Genomic DNA, 23,557 nt, shown 5'->3' with positions numbered 1-23,557 from the left:
TTTTTCTTCCCGGTTATTTATACCTTCTGAATCCAATTCTCCCTATGCAACAAGAGAACTGTTCGGTTATGCAAACATATATTGTATCTAGGATATACTGCAACATATCCAACATATAAAGGACTGCTTGCCATCTAGGGGAGGGGGTGGAGGGAGGAAGGGAAAAAAAATTGGAACAGAAACGAGTGTCAATATAAAGTAATTATTAAATAAAAATTAAAAAAAAAAGATTTTATATGGGATTATGACTGAATTAAAAAAGCTGGGGACTAGAAAACTTAGAAGGTCTCATATGGTTGTAAGTTACTATTCTATGAAGTTTAGTCTACCAGAATGGCTAGCATTATGGCCAGTTAGTGCCAGACATGATAACCACTAGTTTTAGCAATCCCTACACTCTGGGAAAGCCCAGAGGACTTGGTTGAAGCTGGTCTTTGTTGTATAGACATTGTGAATATGCAGGGGTATTTAAAGAAGAAGAATGATGGTGCTTGCTATCAAATTATTAGACTGGTTGATATTTTAAGCCATTTTGACAGATTTGATTATTTATGAGAGAATCATTCAGAACAAAGTGAGCCTCTAGGGACAGAAAGAGAATTCCCTGATGTGTGCATGTTTCTATGCTGATTCTTGGAAGATATCCAGAGAAGCTATGTTTTATGTGTGCATTTCCCAACTATCCATTCCCCAGGCATCTATATGCTCCAGCTGCACTTGGGGCAGCCCTAGTAGTTGGTGAATCCATCTTCCTCTGCAGAAGTTTATTGTAAGGTCTTTCTGAGATAGCATAGGTTTCATTTCTGAGAAAATAATTGTCTGGCACTCTGTTCCATCAGCTTTAGATCACATTGGGTAGTGCTGGGTATAATAATACATCCCAAGTAAAATAGAATCCATCTTTATTAAAAAAAAAATCTGAAATATTACATCCATTGCTCGTCAGAGATATGATGACAAATGTCAAACAACTGTCTCTAAAAATTATGCATGGAACATTTTTAAATTTAATCTGCAAAATTAGCATTTCCCCATCATATTCTTAGGTTTAGAAATCAACAAAACAATAGATCAAGATATGATGTGCAGCATTTGTTGACTTCCAAAGTGTAATTGCCTATAATGAGAATTTAACAGTTGGCTTTTGAGAGCCAATATGAGCTGGCCCCAACACACCCCTGCTTCTTAGGTATATCTTTGAGGGATAATGATAAAGTTCAGCAGTTTCAGGGAAAGCAAACAATGGAGACGGTCTGACTACAATGTCACTGAAGAGTGGTTTAAGGAATTAAAAATGCCTACTTTAGATAAGAAGAAAGTAAATAGATAATGTGATTGTTGCATTAAAATATCTGAAGGATTGTCATATAAAAAAGGACTAGACAATCCTGGTTGTTACATGGGACAGAACTAGGAACTATGAGTAGAAATCATAAGGCCTGGGATTGGGTCTGAGTCTGCAATATTCCTGATATAGGGATTTCCAAATGAGGATTACTTAAAGATTGGCCTCCATGAGCATTTCTCTCCTTCTGATACTTCATAGAAGTTCCCTATGTTTAATGCTGGAAATAATTTTAGAGTTCAATTCACAAATTCTAGCATACATCTGTCAGGTGTGTGGAATCTTTGTCAGGGAAACACAAACAAGTTCTACCAAACTTCAAAGGCTGTGAGTATGACTTTGGAAATAAACTCTGTGTGCTATCTGGGGACTAGTCTACTTAAGTTTGAGAGGTTCATAACTAGAATTTTAATTTCAGAATACATTTTCTTTTCCAGTTTCAGAATTCATGAAGATCATCTTTTTTTTTTTTTTTTTTTTTTTTGCTTTTTTTGAGGCAATTGGGGTTAAATGACTTTGCCTAGGGGGTCACACAGCTAGGAAGTGTTAAGTGATGGAGACCAAATTTGAACTCAGGCCCTTTTGACTTTAGGGCTGGTGCTCTATCCACTACGCCACTCAGTTGCTCCTTAAGATCATTTTTTGAGAAGTGGAAATGATTTAGTTTGCTTTGGTAGAAAGAATATCACTATTAGTGAATTCATATATTCTAGGACTATTGAATGAACCTGTCAACTGTGTGCAAGCGAGGAATAAGAATTTTTTTAATTGTAACTTTTTATTGACAGAACATATGCCTGGGTAATTTTTTTTTTTTACAACATTATCCCTTGCACTCACTTCTGTTTCAACTTTTCCCTTCCCTCCCTTCATCCTCTCCCCTAGATGGCAAGCAGTCCTATACATGTTAAATATATTATAGTATATCCTAGATATAATATATGTGTGCAGAACCGAACAGTTCTATTGTTGCACAGGAAGAATTGGATTCAGAAGGTAAAGATAACCTGGGAAGAAAAACAAAAATGCAAACAGTTTACATTCATTTCCCAGTGTTCTTTCTTTGGGTGTAGCTGCTTCTGTCCATCATTGATCAACTGGAACTAAATTAGATCTTCTCTTTGTTGAAGAAATCCATTTCCATCAGAATACATCCTCATACAGTATCATTGTTGAAGTGTATAATGATCTCCTGGTTCTGCGCATTTCACACAGCATCAGTTCATGTAAGTCTCTCCAAGCCTCTCTGTATTCATCCTGCTGGTTGGAATAAGAAATTTTTATGATGCTACTCAGGCATAGGATGAAGAAGGTATTAACTAAAATAGTAACAATAGGAACAGAAAGGAAAATATGCATGAAAAAATATTAAAGGACATGAAAATTAATACAAAGTATAGTAAGAGGATCCATATACAATGACTACCACAGAATAATTGGAAAGAACAACTGTCATAAAACAATCAAAAATGAATTTAGTCAAATTACATAGAATAAACTTGACTCCAGTTAAGACTGCTAGATATAAGAATAACTCCACTTGTATGCGTGAATGTATGTATATATGCATAATATACAATTCCTTAATATGGAACAAAACATGTAGCAAGAGCTTTTTTCAATGTATTGCTTTTGCTGATTTTTTCTCTTCTTTTTTTCTTATAAAAATTGTTATGAGATGACTCTGTTAGGAAGGGGGAATGGGAAATCCAGGTATTTGTAAAAGCAACATTTATCAAAAATCAGTTTTAAAAAAGAAAAGTAAAACCGGATGAACTGAATTAGTAATTTAATCATCTTTCTTATTTAACTACCATGTATATATTTTTATTTGTATTATATTTGTTTATATATGCATATATACACATACATATTTATGTATGTGTATATGTGTGTTTAGATAATGTATTCTTGCCTCCTCCATTAGGATATAAGCTTTTTGTGACTAAGGATTATTTCATTCTTTCATTCTTTGTCATTGTAGCCCTTATATCTAGCATAATGACTGGAATATAATAGGAAGTTAATAAAGTATTTGTGATTAATTAATTCTCTTTTCTTCCATCTCCAACATGACATTTATGTTTTAGGCTTGAGAAGATTAAGGTGGCTTCAACATGAATAGGGAGGTGAGAAGGGAGAAATATATTTTTTGGGAAAACTAACTCAGTGTTAGATATGTGAATGAGAATATCTGGTACGAAGTTGGGAGTTTAAGACTAGAACTAAGAAAAGCATGTTTTGTTTTGGTTGTTTCCCTTTTACTTCCCTGGGCTTTGTTATCTTTTCTCCTTTCTTGCTGGTCAGGCTTCTAGTGCTGTTTTTTGGCTAACACAAAAACATATTGCTTCAGTGCTTAATTAATGATTGATTCTTTAAGAACATTTTATAATTATAGTTCTTTCCTGATGCCAATTTACTAAAAGATATCTTGTGTCATAATATTCTTTCTGGAATATTTTTGGTGGGGAGAAGAGGGAAAGTAATTCCATGTAGTGAATGCTTGAAGTCTGCTAATGCTTATTAGGAAAAGAGTAGCAAGGTGACAAAATAGAGTGCTGGGCTGTAAGCTAGCAAAACTCACTCACCTTTTCAAGTTCATCTGACTTTGGACACTAACTAGCTGTATGACTGAGCAAGTCACTTCATCTTGTTTGCTTCAGTTTCCTCAACTGCAAAATGAACTGGAGAAAGAAATGGCACACCACTCCATTATCTTTGCCAAGAAAATCCCAAATGACACTACAGTCTGAACAACTGAAACAACTAAACACCAAAAAATTGTTATTCAATTTGTAAATTTGTACTGAGATTTAAGAGTCTCACTAAGGGTTAAATTGCAATAGGGAGCTGTATTTTCTATCCTCTGTTCTAGACAATTCTTAACACAGAGTTGGTACTTAATATTATTTATTGATTACTACTCCATTCTATCTCATTATTTATTAATGATTTAATGATAATAGTTTCAAAATAAATCATGAGACATATCTGCATTTTACTAGAGGATTTCTAGGAAGCTATGTATTATTGAGGTAGAAATAGGGGGAAATATTAATTTCTGTTCTGCTATCTCTTAATGAATTTGCTATACTGCAAATCTACTGAGGGGGCAAAGTTCCCTGCATTATCTAGATGTTGGTAGACAGGACTTCTAGAGATCTTGGTTCCATGAAATAAGAACACATTTTTTTGAGAGAGAAGAAGAAATATTTTATGAGACAAAATTAAATGTGAAATGGTATGGTAGCTAGATGGTCTGGGATCAGAAGTAAGAAGGGCTGAGTTAACTATTGTACTTAATGCATGTTAGCTATGTGACCAAGACCAAATCAGTGAATCTCTGGGTACGCTTGACAATGTTCTAAGACTGTAAATTACAGATAAGTTGCTGATCCCCATCATTAAAAAGATTGCTTACGCTGGGAGTTTTTATATATACAAATGAATCTGAGATTTCATTGATTTGAATGTTCCCTGCAATGATGCAGATTATATTCCATCCATGTAAGAGTAATAATATAGTGCTTTAAAATTTGCACAACAGTTTACAAATATTATCTCATTAATCATCTGGAATCTAAGTGCTATTATTATTTTTGCAGATGATGCAACTGAGACAGGTAATAGTTAAGCAGTTTTCCCAGGGTTATATAGTTAGTAGGTTGGACTGCATTTGAACTCAAGTCTTCCCAATTCTAGGTCTAATGCTTGATCTATTGAACTGTCTAGCCCTGTAACTGTCCAATCTGAGACATGTAGGCATTCCTTCCATGATTTTACCAGAGGGTGGGTGAATGGGGCACTCAATATTCTTGAGGTTTGAATTCTTGATTTTATAGGATATTGGGATGATACACCTGAAATTTCCTTCCCTTGCTGTGTGACCAGCTCAATTTTTCCTCTTCTCCATTTCCTGAATGATGTATTTTACTAATTTTTTTCCTTGAAGTTTCTCCTTGGTCACATGGTATATAGCATGCTCACATCCACCATGTACCTCTCCAAAGTCCTTTGTGAGATATTAATATTTAATTCTTTAGGGACTATTCCCTGTGTCTTACAGCTATATGAAGTCAGTAGAATATTGATATTAGAATGATGGGTTTTTGCTAAAAAAGAACTTGGCAATTTTCTAGCCTGCTCTCTTCCATCTATTTAATCCTGGGAGTGCTCCTTTCTGACAGGTACAGACCAAAAATAAAAATAAAAAAATCAGGCAATGGGCTGTTTGGGAAATTCTTAGTTCAATAATGAATATACAAACCCCACACAAAATCAAAACCATCAAGAATGTAGACTACCAGAGGGAATTTCTACCTCAATACATGTGGACAAATCTATCAAAATGACTTCAATATAATGAAAATAGAATTCTTAACACTAATCCTAAAAGTAAAAAACACAGTATATTTCAGAAAGGAAGATGGCAATGAATTACCTCTCCCTGGGTTCAACCAGCCCTACTTTAAGATGAGGGCACAAAAATTTCCTAAAGCAGAAAGATAAGAAAAAGCAAGGAAAAAATGCCGGTCACTTCTCTGATCAGCAGATGAGTGGTATTCGATCTGCTACTAGTCATAATCAAAAAGACCTCTCCAATTAATAAATGAGCAGCAGACTCCTTAAATTGGTCTGCACCAATTTGAATTTAAAAGGGATATGGAAAATCCATAATCATTAAATACTCCAAATAAATACGATTTAACTACTTTGATACTGACAAGGATGGCTAAGTATAGTAACATAAGAAATGAATGAATTGAGAATGACTGAACTTCAAATGCAAAGGTAAATAAGTATGAAAGAGATTTTTTAAAATCCTCAAATCACACCATGTAGGTGACCTACTACTTTATCAGTGGTCAATCATTGCTAGGTGGGTAGTAGATAGTGAATGGGATCTGAAGACAGGAAAACTCATGTTCATGAGTTCAGAGCTGATTGTTTGGTCCTGGGCACATATACTCAATCTAGTTTGTCTCAGTATCCTCATCTGTAAAATAGACTGGAGAAGGAAATGGCAAACCATTCCAATAACTTTACCAAGAAAACCCCAAATGGGATTACAAAAAGTCAAAATGACTGAACAACAATAAGAATAATATGCATTTTATAGAGTATAGGAACTACTATCATTTCATGTCCACTATAGTTATGGTAGGGAGGATAATAGAATATTTTGAGCCTGAAGTATGAGATTTAAAAAGTTGAAAATGCTGAAATTGAACATTTATTTTATTGTATTGTAGTGAGCACTGCAGATTATTCTTCAAGTTTGGGCGCATTATAACCAGTGTTTTTTTTAATGATTACTCAAAATTTTCAAATGCTGAGAAGTATTCCTTTTCAGAAGCACATTGAAAGGGATCAATACATTTTCAGAAGTGAGGTCCAAAACTTTATTAGGTCTCTCTGGAATAGGGATCAGAACAACAACACACTTTCATACTATAACTTTAACAAGTATATAGGAGGGCTAAAAATGGTCATCTACAGATGTCTATAAACACAATCTACAATAGTGCCCTAAGGTTTGGGAAGAGAAGTACAAGAATACCAATTTTTGAAAAGATAGAGGCTCATTTCATTTTCTTTGTGCATAATTTTGCTATAATTTCTTGCTTATATAATCCACTCTTCCTTTTGAGAAACCCCCTTTCAAAAATATCCCAGGCAGATGTCATACTCTAAATCCATTAGGATTAAGTGATAGTCAGATTTAAGCATGGATAGAATATAGCAAAGTTCCTTGGTGTTGGGAGGAAGAGGTGATAGGGACTGTAGAGCCCCAAGTGTAAAATAAAAGCAGTGTTTAATAGGGAAAGTCAGAGAAGGATATAACCTACTTCCCCACACTCAACTTTGCTCCCCCCCCCTTGCTTGTCTTTGACATTTATGGCATGTACTCTACATATTTTCCCCTTATTTTCTCTGAGCTTTTAAAATTTTCCCAATGTCTCCAATGTCTTTCATCTCTCTCTTTGATAATTGAATCCCTAGATAGCTAGTTGGTGCTGTGGATAAGAGGAGATGGGAAAACCTGAGTTCAAATGTTGTCATAGATATTTATTAGCTGTGTCTCAGCAAATCATGTAACCTCTCTCTATCAGTTTCTTCATGTATAAAATAGTATGTTCTTCACAGTGTTGTCATGAGGATCAAATGAATATTTATAATAATAATATTTATATAGTGTTTTCCAAACTTAAAGCACTATATAAATCGTGTATAATTAATTAATTATGTATCCTTTAAAGTGCCCTTACAAAAAAATCTTCTCCCTGATTCTGTGGATTAATAAGGTCCACAGTTTCCCTTATGCCTGACTTAGCACTCTATTTTGCTATTTTCTAATATAATTATGCTATATTGTATATGATCTTATATTAGGTACTTACTAGTTCTTAAGGATAGAGACTGCCTTTTTTCAACTTTGTATCTCCACAAATGCTGAGCACCACAACATACAAAACAAGATCTTAATACATATTTGTTATTGTTACCAAATTCCTAACCTTGAGATGGCAGTTCATATATATACATAAATGTATACATACATACACAATACTTTTTTTTCTGCCTAAGTTCTTATGTACTACTAGCTATAATAATGAAAAGCATGGTAAAATTGGGTTCAGGGGACCAAAAGTTTCTGCCACTTATTACCTGGATGATATTGGGCAAGTCCCTTATATAGCTCCTCTGAAATTCAGCTTCTTCATCTGTAAAATGAAGAGGATATACTAGATAACCTTTAAAATTCCTGTCAGTTCTAGATCTATGATCCTATGGTCTATTAATACATTTCTAGGTTATCAATTCCTTAACCACGATCTTATATACACATACTTAAAGCTATCAGAGTCTTTGAGAACCATATCTCATTTTTCTGATAACTGGCGCCATATATTGGAAGAAGGGTACAGAGTAGGATGATTTGGTGAACAAGATCTTCAGATACATACACATACACATACACATTTTCTCACATACTTAGTTGTATATTCTGTAAATATGCAAGGTAGAAAATATATTTTCACTCTCTTAGCTTTTTCTGCAGATTTTTCCTAACATATTTATCTATTTTCTTCTTTCTTTTCCCAGTCAGTAGTATGATGGCATATGCATGCTATATTTTGTATTAGTACATGTGGTCTACTTTCATGCCCAGCTGAAGGGATGTTAAGGAAAACTCTGGGTAGTACTTGTTTGTTTGCACATTCAAGTCTAGAAATCCTGACGTGTCCTGTATAAGCTGTTATCTACCTAAAAGAATTGCAAAATTCCAAAGCTTACATTTTCAAAATTAATTTTGTTTCTATTATGAGCTTAATGCTAAAACACAAGTTCTCTAATATTCTGAGGAATAAGAAAGAAGTTTGTATATGGGCTCAGTAACAGAAGTTACATATTTCAAAGGTATATAATTAATTTAATAAAGCAGTAACAAAATACTCTGTTTATTATGTCTTCTAATCTTTTTTGATTTTTTCTGTATAGGTGGGATGCATAGCTCATATTTCCAATTTGAAAAGTACTTTCCTTTAAGGTAGGCAGGGCAAGGATTAATATACATATTTTACAGATGAGGAAACTGAGACTCTAAGAGATAAATAGCTTGCCCATAATCAGAGACAGCTGAAATTCAAATCCAGGTTTTCTGATTTTTAAAATCAAATGTTCTTTCCATGAGCAATTGAGAGCTACTTACTATGATAAGGTTCAAAAGGACTTATAATGATTACAACAGGCTAGTGAATTTGACTTAGGATTGTGAAATATTTTATAATATATCATTAAGTGATGTTTATGGATGTTTAGAAAAGAAAGTAATATCATTAAAAGCCAACTTGGCTTTTAGACCAGATCATATCAAATAAACTTTGTTTTTCTTGCTTGATTAGATTATAAAGTGGGTAGAATAAGTGGATGCCTTGGACAGAATATAACTGGATTTTTAGCAAAGTATTTGAATATTTTCATTCTATCCTTGTGGACAAGAGGGAGAATGTAGGTAGATGGCAATGGAATTAGATAAATTCAGAAATGGCTGAATGTCCAAACCCAGGAGCTATCAGTAACAGTTTGATTTCATCTTGAAAAGATGTTTCTAGCGTAATCCTCCAGGGATCTATCTAACCCTGACCACCACATGCTATTCAATAATATTAATCAGTAAATTAAATAAAGAAATATGCATGATATTCATCAAACCCACATATGATACAAAACTTGTAAGTATACTTTATCTATTAGATAATAAAATCAGGATCCAAACCTTTCTTATCAGGCTGGAATAATTGGACAGACCTAATAAAATGAAATTTAGCAGAGATAAATGTAAAGATCCACACATAAGTTCAATGATTTACTTTACATGGTTAGAATAAAAGAAGTATGCCTAGACAATAGGACATCTGGAAAAATAGTACAGGTTTTAGTGAATTGTAAATGAAAATGCATTAATGAAATATGGCGGCCAAAAAAGTTAACATGATTAGAACCATATTATCCCCTTTAAGAAAGATACCTATCTACTATTTTCTGCTCTAGTGAAACCTCAAGTATATTTTTTTAGTTCTAGGTCCACATATAGTTTATTTGGTGAAGTTATAAAGAGTAGATCATATCTATCCAGAAGAGAATGTATTGAAAAAATGTGGATATTTAGCCTGTTGAGAGAAGACATTGTAGGGACATGACAACCATCCTTAAATGTCTGAAGGATTGTTAGGGGGAAAAAATGATATTTTACTCATATTTAGAAGAAAGCAGGGAATTGAGTGGAACCTATAGAAAGGTAAATTTCAATTCAACATAATAAAAAACTTTCTAGCTGGAACTGTTCAAAAGTCAAATGCACTGATGATCAACTATAATTGACTTACCTCTTCTCAGCAATCAGATCTCTGATAATTCCAAAGGACTTGTGATGGAAAATTCTGACTACATCTTGAGAAAGAATTATGCAATCTTCATGCAGATAAAAGTATATTATTTTCACTTTTTTGTTTTTTCTTTCTTGTGGCTTTCCCTTTTTGTTCTGTCTTCTTTCAGAACACTAACAATATGGAAGTAGGTTTAAGATGATTTTAATGCATAATCTATAAAAAAATTGCTTTCTGTCTTGGGGAGGGGGAATGGAAGGGAAAGAGGGAGAAAAATTGAAGCTCAAAATCTTACAAAGATAGATGGTTTAAACTATCTTTACATGTGATTGGGGAAAATATGATTAAGTTTAAAAAGTTATATGTACTGTTTTAGGAGGTAGTAGGTTCCTCTTTGCTGAAGCCTAATTGGAGAATAGATGATTCTGTGTCGTGAATAGTGGCGAAAGTATCCCTGTTTTGTATACTAGTGAGAGCTTTGAGATTTTGTGATTCTGAGGCAAACTCAATTTTACTAATAGAGAGTATGTTGTGTAAGATGTGACAAGATAAAAAAAATAGTTAATTTGTTGGCATAACATTAAATCTGTAAGGTAATTATAGTAGCATTGTGAATTTTATTATCTTGGCATGGCCGGTCAGGCTAGACCATGTCTCAAATTATTTGATTGCTTGTGTTACTGTAAAGAATGTTTTTGTAGGTTAATCAATCAATCAATCAGTCATCAAGTTTAATCACCTACTGTGTGTCAGACACTGTTCTAGATACTGGGAATACAAATACAATGAGTGAAATCATCCCTATTCTCTAAGTAAGTGTGCATATACCTATAATGTCTGAAGTTGAGGGAGGCTGAAGTTAGCAGGTTACTTATGTTTGGGAGTTCTGTAATGTAGTAGGGCTAAAATCATTTGAAGAATCTGTACTGAGTTTGGCACAATATGGTGCTAAAGGGTCACTAGATGCTTAAGTCAAGTCAGAAAAAAAAATGGAATAGGTTAAAGATTTGCTGATCAGTATTGACATTGGTTCCAGGAGATACAAGGTATTCTACTTTGAGCCTGGATGAAATGGGGACTCTCGGTTTCTAACAGAAAAGAAATAATTCAACTTACAAGGAGCTTACATTCTTATGAACAAGACAATAAGTACAGATATAACTATATAGAAAATACATGCAAGTAAAACAAATATAAATAAGAACGAAGTAATCAAATGCACCAAAGTTTGAGATGGATTACAATAGAATTAAGGGGATTAAGAAAGGCTTTCTGTAGAAAGTAGTGCTTGAACTGCATTACGAAAAAAGAGATAACTTCTATAAGAAACAGGTGAGGAAGAGGAGTTCATTCCAGTCATAGAGATCTGTTCAAAAGTATGGAAATAAGAGTTTTAGAATTGGGGATGAAGAATAGAGAGACCATTTTGTTAACATCATAGAGCATCACGGTGTATAATGAGGCTAGAATGATGGGCTTGAACCAGTCTTGTAAGGGTTTTAAAAAGCTAAGTGGAGGAATTCACATTGGATTCTAGTGGTATTAGGGAGCCAGTGGAGCAGAGGAGTGATATGGTCAAATCTGCATTTACAAAATAAGCAGGGTGGATTGAAGTAGACCTAGATTTTAACCAGGGAACCATCACAATAATTTAAATAGAAAATGGTGAAAATCTGATCTAAATCTGTGACACTGTTAAAAAGAAGAGAAATGTGGACATAGAAAAGGTAATATTTAACATCATATTAAATATATAGGGTGAAGATGGATGAGAAGTAAAATGTTTGTGATGATTATAATAAATTTTGTTTGTATTTTTGTAGGTCCACTTCTAAACAAGGTATCAATTTTTATAGTTCTTTGAAATGAAATTTTTGTTTTTCTGTTAGTACTATATGGACATAATAAGGATTTTATGAATTCATTTTTCTACCTTGCTGAAGGTACTTCAATTTGTCACCAACTCTAGGAGATTATCTAAATACACTTTTATGTCATCTGCAAATAAGAACAATTTTGTTTCCATTTTATTCTTATTCTTTTCATATATTTATATCTAGAATTTGTCACATAATAATGGAGAATGGAAGAATTTTTGTCCTATCCCTGTTTGTAGTAGGGAAGTTTTTAGTGTTTCTCTATTGAAAATTATTATAGCTTTTACTAGAATTGTGTGCAATGTTTTAAAATGTATGTTGTTGATTATATTAAAAAGCATTTTTATACTTAATCTTTTTTGGGGATTTTAAAAATAAATTTTGTTAAAGGCTTTTTTTTGCATCTGTTAAAATAACAATGTGGTTTTTATTATCTTTGTTATTTATTTTGATTAATTATGGTAATTGTTTTCTTGGTATTGAACCATTTGGTGTTTTCCAATCCTTTAAAATTATTCTTTTTTTATTTAAATTTAAAATTTAAATTTAAAAAATTATTCTATTTTTTATTTAAAGAATAATTCATTCAGGTTAAGTTAAATTGGAAAATAGTCTTAATATTACAGTGAGGGGCAACATAATGCATATCTCACTAGCATGTTTGTGATAGTTTATAATGGTTTCAGAATAACTTGCAATGCACAGTAATTATGGTTTTTAAGAAGCCTGACATTTGTGTTTCTAGAAAACAAGTATTTGTAATATCTTTGCCTTTGATTATATAACTTGTAAAGTACAGTTACCGAATAACAGAAGGGAACACAGGAGCTATTCTGATGCAGCATACAAAATAGAAATAAGAGGGTGTTCATATATCTGACCATTCATTGGGAATTGGCTTGTGCTCAAATGTTGAACATTTCTGGAAGTTTGAAAACAATTTGATAAGTTGAGAAACTGCAATAATACTTTGCATTTAGAAGCAGTTAGAGTTTAATGTAAATGCTACTCCAAAATAATTGAGCTCAAGATCATGACAGTTTTGAATTTCGGTAAAAAGTGCTGCTACGATATTTTGATTTATAAGGGGACTTTTTCTTCTCTTTGACTTTTTTTGGAGAGTATGTTTAAGACTATCTTGACCCAGTAGACCCAGTATAATCAAGTTCACTCTGAAAAACCTTAAAGTATAAAGTTAAAGGTAAATAAAAAGAGAATATACTATTTGATTTTAATATTTTTGGAGATAACTTTTTTATTCTTAAAAGAAATAATAATAACAACAATAATAACTAGCTTTTAAACAGTTCTTTAACTTTTGCAAAGCTCTTTATAAATATAAAAATATTTGATTCCCCATAGCAACTTATAAAAGAATTTATATTTTCATTCACATTTTTACAAATGAGGAAATTAAGCCAGAAAAAAAGGTGACTTGCTTAGTGTCACATAACTAATAAGTGTCTGAGACCAAATTTGAAGTTAGATCTTATTTACTCCAGAACAAGTGCTCTTTCTATTATACTGCCTATCTTTAAATCATAACAAGTTATTTAAAAAGATGACAGAGACACTATCTACTTTAGATTTATTATAAAGTTTTTTTTTTTGGTAAAGTTCAACCTGTTTGAAAATGACTGAGAATAAAAATTTCACAGCTGATTAATAATTCTGAATAAAGTTACTTAGGAAAATGGCAACTATTTTAAGAGAAGCGAAGTTTCTTTAAACAATCAAGTTTACAGGAGCAGATGAAGGTGCTTGTGAAATTCTGCTATAATTAATAAAGAGATTAAGTGAATCATACAGTATTAAAATATCATCCCAGCAACATAGTTGGAGATAAATGTTCTTTCATGAACTAGATTGGGCTTGTCTGGGTAACCGCATTATGAAATTCTTTAATTTAAAAATTACATTTAAAATTTGCCTAATAATGTCACAAAGATAAATAATCAGGTCCAATAAAAAGTCTAGATTTGGAATATTGTATTTAAGGTTCTAACACAGTGATTTTATATATATATATATATATATATATATATACACATATATATATATTCATATCTATCTATCTATCTATCTATCTATCTGTGTCAAAGAGAAAAGTATTTTGAGCATTTAAAGGACATAATTGTGTTCTGCAATAATGGGTGGGGTGGGAATGACAACAAAACTGATTTAAAAATTTAAAGGAGCTACAAGTCTCACTTGAATGAAACTATACCTCATTGTGCTTATGTTGGAGCTTAACATTGAACCTCTTTAATCTCCAAGGAAATGATAGTAGATGAGTTGTCATATTAATAAAGGTTTTAATATCTCCTACTTGTCATAACTTTAAAAAAAAACAAAAAAAGCAAAAAACCAAACTGTGCTTCACCTTATTACAAAAGTTTATTCAATTTCATCCTTAAAAACTGAGTCAGGTGTGATTTATGATTTGTAAAGGTACCTCTTGACTTTCATAGAAGATAATAATAATGATGCCATTAATAATAATACTTAAACTAGCACTTATATAGCATTGTAAGATTTGCAAAGTACTTTACAAATTTATCTCATTTGCTCCTCACAACAACCTTGGGAGATTGGTGCTATTTTTACCTCAATTTTACAGGTGAGGAAACTGAGGCACGGAAGTGACTTGCCTTTGGGGTCAAACAGCTTCTAAGTTTTTGAGACTGGCTTTGAGCTCAGATCTTCCTTGCATCAGTACTTAATAAATGCTTATTGGTTGATTATATGAGTGTCCTGTTTATCTTGTGACAGATACTTTTGGGATAATCTCCATTTTTATGGAAGAAGAAGATGAGGTTTAAATAAGTTAAATTATTTGAGGAAAATAAGATCCAAAATCAGTTTCATCCTGATGCCAAGTGTTCTGTCTTAAGTCTTCTTTTCTTCAAGTTCAACATCTTTGATTTCTTCCATCATTCTATGTGTGATAATGTGCTGCTTCAGACAAAGACATTACAGAATTCATCCTTTTATCTTTTGGGTTATGACACTGAGAAATCCATCAATTCAGGCATTCATATTTGTAACTTCAGACAGATTGAAGTCAAATACTTGTATATCTACACATTTATAATGAGAATAATTTCCTTTCTCTTTGGTTTAGTGTTGATTTCCAATCTATTTTGTGTTTCTTGGCAAAATATATCTTTCTGTTATGACAGCTTGTGGATTCAGTAGATTGAGCCCTGGGGCTTTAGTCAGGAAGCCCTGAGTTCAAATCTAGCTTCAGACACTTCTCAGCTATGTGACAATGAGCAATTGCTTAACTTCTATCTGCCTTAGTTTCCTCATCTATAAAAGAGCATATAGTAGTATCTACCTCCAAAAGTTCTTGTGAGGATCAAATAAGATAAGATTTGTAAAGTGCTTTACAAACTCTAAAACATTTTATAAATTCTAGCTATTATTACGTGGTTCTGAAGTGACAGGAAAGTGATTTCCCCACTTTAAAGTTCATCCATAAATTTATGTTCCTGGTTACCTTAGAAATCACTTCTTTCCTTTTTCAAGTATTATTTTGCACTTCAACTACTGTTTTATCTAAACATTCTAGATGTGAACTCTACCTGTATATTTCATTCCCTTTTGCAAATTTAATCCCTTTATGGTCAAACCTACTATGAGTTTTTGATCTGAAGCATGATTCATGATTCACCTTATTTGATGAGTCTTGGCTTGATGGCTAAAGAAGGCTGAAATTCCTGAGAGACTAGTGCTGATAGTGTTGATTTTTTTCTCATTATAAACTGGATTGACTAACCTGTAGGAATGAACACTAGAATAACAAAAGACGCTCTAGTTAACATGAGGATTTTGGTTGGAGAGGTGGGAGTAGAAATAACCCAAAATAGCAATTCCATTATACTGTGTCAGATTGTGTTTGAAAGATCATATTGGATTGATAATGAGATTCATTTCAGTACTCTTTTGTTGAGGGAATGTGCATTTATACACAGATTCAGATAAGACAGAGTGAACTACTTGCTGAAGACAACTTAACAGGAATTATTTTTACAAAGAATTTGACATCCTAGGAAGTTTTAAAAAATAAAACTGTAACATATTATTAAAGAGACAAGCCTTATAATGTGTCATGACTGGACAGGCATTATTGGAATGATCTCTTGTATTTGGAGAGATCTTTAATTATGAGATATGAATAACTCATGGATTTTTAAAGTTGAAAAATGTCATTTTTACCTAGATATATCTCTAAATTAGGAATTCTTTCTGAGACAGTTTCTAGGTAATTAATAATAAATTTATTAATTAGGCTAGAAAGTAATCAATACATTGACGGTCAGTTTCTTTCAATGACAAAACTGTGGAGACCACTGAATGCTTAAATATCTTTAGAATAGGAAATGCTTCTAATAGAGGAAAATCAACTTTGATGAACAGTTAATGAGGAGGTAGACTTTCAAATGTGGATGTGGGCTAACAGTCCTCAGCATCTCTTGCTTGAAAACTGGCTTGATCATGAGATTTAGCTACCTTCAATAATCTGGACAAAGAAATCTATCTCTACCCAGATCATTCTGGTTGTTTTTCTCCTTCACAAGCTGGATTCCTTCGAGGTCATAGATTTACTGCTTCACAAATTTGCTTAGATTGGATGCTGTTTTTAAGGCATTCTATTGGATAGGGTCCAAACCAAGATCTCAGAGTTGATTTAGGAAATATCATCTTATCTATACTGTCCTTCAGAGACTGACTGAATAATCTACAGGGACTGGTCCCTGAATTAGGGAATAAAGGGAAAAACCTTAATTCTAATTTAATAATTCATTATAAATATAATAGAAAATAATTTTTCTCATTTTACAATATCCCTGAAATAGAGTCATGTAGCCTAAGTTTAAATACTTCCAGCGATATATATTACTTTATTGGGCAATTTATTAATCTTAAACATTGCTAAATATTATCTTTTAATATTGCTTTAATAGTGAATGGAATCTATTGGTCCTAGTTCTTTCTAGTGACTTCTACTTCCTCTTCTGCATTAGGTCCTTGAAATATTTACAGAATCATGGATTCAAAGTTAGAAAAGAGTTATATAGAGAATTGTATGATCAGGAATATCTTTCACAGTAGTGTGATATTGTAAAGAACAATGGTTCTGAAGTCAGAGCATTGGGTTCAAATAATACCTCTGATATTTAGTAACTGGGAGAGCTCGAACAAGATCAATTGGTCTCTGTGGTCTCAACTTTCTCATCTGTAATATCAAGATCCAAATTTACATCTGTAAAAAAGAGAAACTTTTAAAAAAATCATGGGTTCTTAACCTTTTTTTGTGTCATAAACCCTTTTGGAAGACTACTGGAGCCTATGGACCCTTTCTCAGAATAATATTTTTAAAGGATGAAAAGAGATGTCAAATTTCATTGAGAAATTAGTTAAAATAACGATGGTTAATATTTCTCATGTAATTTATTCCTTGGAATGTCAAAGACCTGTGAAATAGATGAATTCTGAGGGTCTTTTCAGATTCAGAATAGGGATCCCTCTCTCAAAAAAACCTTCATTTTTTTTTGTTGACATCCAGTAATCTCAAGCTCAAGAGTCAGCTGATATAAATGTAGCACTAATTATTTGAAAGGCTTCCTCCTCTCTCCTTATATTGAGCCAAACTCTATCTCTATAATTTCTAGGCAAAGCTTCAAATTCTTCCTACTAGGGCTGAAAAAAATGCTTCTAAAAATTGACATTTTGTGTACTAGAACACAGACGATATATCGCCTCTCATCGTCTTCCTTTCTTCTCTTGATTTCTCTTCAGCAGAAACATGCTTAGTTCTTTCAATACATCCTTTTTCTGTATGACCTTTGATCACCCAATCTTCCTCTATCTATGGTCTGGCTTGTCAATGTTTTTCCTAAAATATTGGAAAAGAATCGGACTTAGTTCTCCAGATCACAGTACAAATCAGTGGCACTGAGAATTTTCCTCCCTGATCATCTCTTCTCCAGGCTAATTACCCTTGCTTTCTTTAACCATTCTAAATGTGACATGGTTTTCAGTTCCTTTGTATCACCATTTTCTGGATGCGTGATTATTCGTCAGCAGTTTTCAAAAGTCTGTAGCCGTTTGGCTGATTCTCTTCCATTCCTGTCAACTGATATCTAAGGATATCTGACATTTATATAGTAAATTCATATAGCAGGGCTTTCTCAATTCAATGAACAATTATTAGATACTCAATATAGATAAAGATACAAAGGTGAAAATGCTCTTAAAAACCACATAATCTATGTAAGGAAGGGATATAAGAAGTATACAAGGAAGTAAAAAACAATAATTATAGGTAGCATTTATTTAGCTTTCAAATTTGAAAAGTTCTATATCTCTACATCTCTATATACAAACTATAGAAACACATGCTCTTATATGTATCCATAAGCAAGATATATAAACATATATACACACACACACACACACACACACACACACACATATAACACACATTCTAAGTCAATATACTGCCTGCAAGCATCCTTATGTACAGATTAGTGAACCCTATTTATGCTCAATTTGATATTGTGTAACTGCAATGCAGAGAAGATGCTGACTGGCCTGGTAAAGAGTTTTATCACCAAGAACTTCTCTGTACCAATGAAATCATTGATCTAGCCCTGTCTTACAGATGAGAATCAGCAACTGCAAAGGTAAGTCAAGATCCAAGAGCTAGTTGATGAGATTAGGGTAGCAATTTCTTGTTTGAAATAAACATGTGACAGATTCACAATAGCTATATTCTTTGCCAAAAGATAAATTTATTTAGAGGAAGAGATAATAGACAAAATAAAGGGTAAAATAGGCACCAGGAGTGGCAAATATGAAATAGAGTTGGGATATCACATTTAGCAAAGAAACAAGTTCCTCAGGGGAACTCACAATTAACCAGGAAAAAGGAAATACTACATGAGGTGAGAAGAAGCTATTGATTTTGGTAGGCTAGATACAAAGAGGAGTTTATCTGATTAACCAGAGTTAGTTATAGTAAAGAGAAAGACACCATTAAAGGGAATGCACTATGAGGAGAGGGAGGGAGAGTAACTCCTCGTGGACTTAGTCCTGAAAAGGATTTAGCAAAGATCTTCATCAGGAACAGATCTTTTATAGGGGAAATGAGAAACCAGGGAAATAAAGGTGAGAACTCAGAGGGAGGGATCAAGGACCCAGATGGAATGCACCTGGCATACCAGGCCCAGATCTATCTAAAGATATGCTAATCAATATCTATTAGGTTGTTAAAAGATGCATAGAGGTTGGGGGATAGAAAATGGAGATTGATAACAATTTCCATCCCCACAATCACACTATACACACAGATAGTATAGGAATTGGTTATATATGATAATAGCCATCTGGGCTTCTTCCTGACAGGGGAAATCCACATGATAGTGTTTGGTAAATGCAAAGTTAATGAAAGGTGTTCTTTTGGGGGGAAAAGGGAAAATAATGTCCCCAATATCAGTAAACTGGATAAATCCTTTGATCTAGTGATATCATTTTAGACATATCCCAAAGAGAACAAAGAAAAAGGAAAATAATTCAGGTACAAAATATCTACAGCAGAGCTTTTTAGTGGTGGTAAAATATGGAAACTAAGTGGGGGTGCCCAACAATTGGGAAATGATTGAGCAAATTTTGAATGTAATGGAATATAACTGTGCTATATGAAAAGAAGAAAGACTTGTTTTCAGAGCAAAAGGGGGAAAAAGTCTTCTTGAGTGACACGAACAGGACAATGAGAAGGATTTGTACAATAACCACATAGTAAAGACTAATGATTTTGAAAAGCTTAAAAGCTATAGTCAATAATAAGTTCAGATGTGATTCCATGAGAACAAACAATGGGAAAATGCTATCCACATTCTGAAAGAGGAGTAATAGATCAGAGGTGAAGAATGAGGAATATATTTTGTGGACAACATAGAAATTTGTTTTGCTTGACCATAAACATTTATGATAAAGGTTTTTACCCCCCTTGGGTGTGGGAGGTAAAGGAACTACATGATTATTAATTGGAAAAATAAATTTTAAAAAATTAAAGGGAAAATGGTAGCAACTAGAAGGGGGCAGATCAAGAGTAGGTTTATCATGATCAAAGGATATGAACAGACAATTTTCAAATGATGAAACTGAAACTATTTCCACTCATATGAAAAGGTATTCCAAATCACTATTGATCAGAGAAATGCAAATTAAGACAACTCTGAGATACCACTACACACCTGTCATATTGGTTAAGATGACAGGAAAAAATAATCATGAATGTTGGAGGGGATGCAGGAAAACTGGGACACTGATGCATTGTTGGTGGAGTTGTGAATGAATCTAACCATTCTGGAGAGCAATCTGGAATTATGCCCCCAAAGTTATCAAACTGTGCATACCCTTTGATCCAGCAGTATCACTACTGGGCTTATATCCCAAAGAGATACTAAAGAAAGGAAAGGGACCTGTATGTGCCAAAATGTTTGTGGCAGCCCTGTTTGTAATGGCTAGAAACTGGAAAATGAATGAATGCCCATCAATTAGAGAATGGTTGGATAAATTGTGGTATATGAATGTTATGGAATATTATTGTTCTGTAAGAAATGACCAGCAAGATGAGTACAGAGAGGCTTGGAAAGACTTACATGAACTAATGCTGAGTGAAATGAGCAGAACCAAGAGATCAGTATACATTTCAACAACAATACTGTATAAGGATCAATTCTCTTGGATGTGGATATCTTCAACAAAGAAAAGATCTAATTCAGTTCCAATTGATCAGTGATGGACAGAATCAGCTACAGCCAGAGAAGAAACACTGGGACATGAGTGTGAACTGTTTACATTTTTGTTTTTCTTCTCAGGTTATTTTTACCTTCTGCATCCAATTCTTCCCGTGCAACAAGAGAACTGTTCAGTTCTGCACACATATATTGTAACTAGGATATACTATAACATATTTAACATGCATAAAAATGCCTGTTAGTCTTTTATTTTTTAGGTGAGGAGGTAGAGGGAGGGAAGGAAAAATCAGAAGTTCAAGGAATAATGTAAAAAATTACCCATGCATATGTGCTATCAATAAAAAGTTATAATTAAAAAAAGGGGGGGGGAAGACTAGGCTTATTTTGGAGGTAGTTCCTTAGTTGTGCTTTGAAGGAAGTTAAGGATTCTAGGAGGAAGACTTCTTCACTAGAACAGAAAGTATTTACTGTATGTGTGAAGAGTTAAAGGTGAAAGTAGTTAAATTTCTATTTTAAAATCTTGTTAAGTTTTGGTACAAAATATTTTGAAATATTTTGCACTGAAAAGGACATTTGCTTTTAAAGAAACTGTTTAGAAATATTTTCTCTTACAAGCAGGATTTTTGCTTTGTAACTCTAAAGCCTGTGAAACAAAGCAGTATGTAAAATTTCCAAGCTATTGCTAGAGGCATCCTCAGCTGCCAAGGGAGTCATTGTCCATAGATGCAAAGCAAATAGCAGATAGGAGGGAATTGAATTGAGGTCTCTCAAACCAAAAAAAAAAAAAAAAAAAAAAAAAAAAAAAAAAAAAAAAAAAAAGAAAGAAGAGAAAGAAAAAGGAAAAAGAAAGAAAGAAAAACAAAGGAAAACAACAGGTAAAAGCATAAAGGCTTTAAAAGATTTAGAGGATTAGAAAGATTTAATCTGAAGAATTTTTGTCTCAATGAAGAGACACAGAAACATAATTATGGGACTTCCTTATTTTTTAAATAATAACTACAAATACCTACAAAGATAGTTTCAACATTCATTCTTGCAAAAACCCGTGCACTAATTTTTTCTCCCTCCCTTTCCTTCCTCCTTCCCCTAGGCAGCAAGCAATCCATTGTATGTTAAACTTGTACTCTTTCTGGATGCATATGGCTCCTCCATTACAAATCTATTAAAATTAGCCTGAATCACCTTATTGTTGAAAAGAGCTAAGTCCATTACAGTTGATTATCATATAATCTTCTTGTTGTTTTGTACAATTGATGAAGTTGGTGGGGATGAGGTTAGTGGCAATCAGAGAGTTGTTAAAAATCCCTTTATGGTCGGTGCACAGGTTCTTCATGAAAGAATTCATGAACCCAAATTACTAATTAGCAAAAATGAAAGTTTATTGTTGGATAGGAAGCCACTTTTGCTTAGAGATTGACTTCCTTAGTAGCAACGTCCTATTAGGGAAATGGAGACTGACACTGAGAAGAAGATGCCTTCTCAGCAGGCAGGGCCCTAGCAAGTTGCTTTGGACCTTCTGCAAAGAGTAAGTTGAGAAACTGCCCTTTAAAAGGAGTCTTGAGGCTTCAGTTTGAAAAGGAAGCCAAAGTTTCCAGGCCTAGATGTTTATCAGTATCCAGCCCAGATCTCCAATTAGAATTAACAACACTTCAAAGGGGTGCTTTTTGACCAAGATTTCTAATTGAATCAAAGGGTCTGGCATCCCCAAAAGACATCTTATCTGGAGAGAGACTCCAAAAGGGATCACAGATCAAAGTTCCAAAAGGGAATACAATTTCACTAAAGGGAACAATTTTCTTCCCCCTTCACAATGATCTCCTGGTTCTACTTACTTCACTCAGCATCAGTTCACATAAGTCTCTCCAAATCTTTGCGAAATCATCCCACCGATCATTTCTTATAGAACGATAATATTCCATAACATCCATATACCATAACTTATTCAATTATTCTCTTACTGATAGATATCCACTCAGTTTCCAATTTCTTGCCATTACAAAAAGGGCCACCCCAAACATTTTTACACATGTGGGTCCTTTTCCTTTTTTTATGATCTCTTTGGAATACAGATCCAGTAGAGACACTGCTGGATCAAAGGGCATGCACAGTTTGATAACTCTTTGGGCATAGTTCCATATTACTTTCCAAAATTGTTGGATCAGTTCACAACTCCACCAACAATGTATTAGTTTCCAACATTTATCATTATCTTCTCCTGCCATCTTAGCTAATCTGAGTTTTACCTCAGACTTGTCTTAATATGCAGTTCTCTAATAATAGTGATTTGGAACATTTTTCCATGTGACTAGAAATGTTTTAATTTTTTCATTTGAAAATTGTCTTTTCATATCTTTTTACCATTTATCAATTAGAGAATAGCTTGTATTCCTAAAAATTTAAATCCATTTTCTATATATTTTAGAAATGAGGTTTTTATCAAAACTCTTGGATGTAAAAAAATTCTCCCCGTTATCTGCTTCCCTCCTAATTTTGTTTGCATTGGTTTTGTTTGTATAAAAACTTCTAATTTAATAAAATCAAAAACATCCATTTTGCATTTTAGAATGTTCTCTTGTTCTTCTTTAATCATAATTTTCTTCCTTCTCCAGATCTGAGAGGAAGATTATTACTTGCTCTCCCAATTTGCTTATAGTATCACCTTTTATGTCTAAA

This window comes from Antechinus flavipes, chromosome 1, assembly GCF_016432865.1.
Source record: "Antechinus flavipes isolate AdamAnt ecotype Samford, QLD, Australia chromosome 1, AdamAnt_v2, whole genome shotgun sequence".
NCBI lineage: Eukaryota > Metazoa > Chordata > Mammalia > Dasyuromorphia > Dasyuridae > Antechinus > Antechinus flavipes.
The sequence above is the reverse complement of the archived record's forward strand: the minus strand, read 5'-3'. Positions refer to the sequence as shown.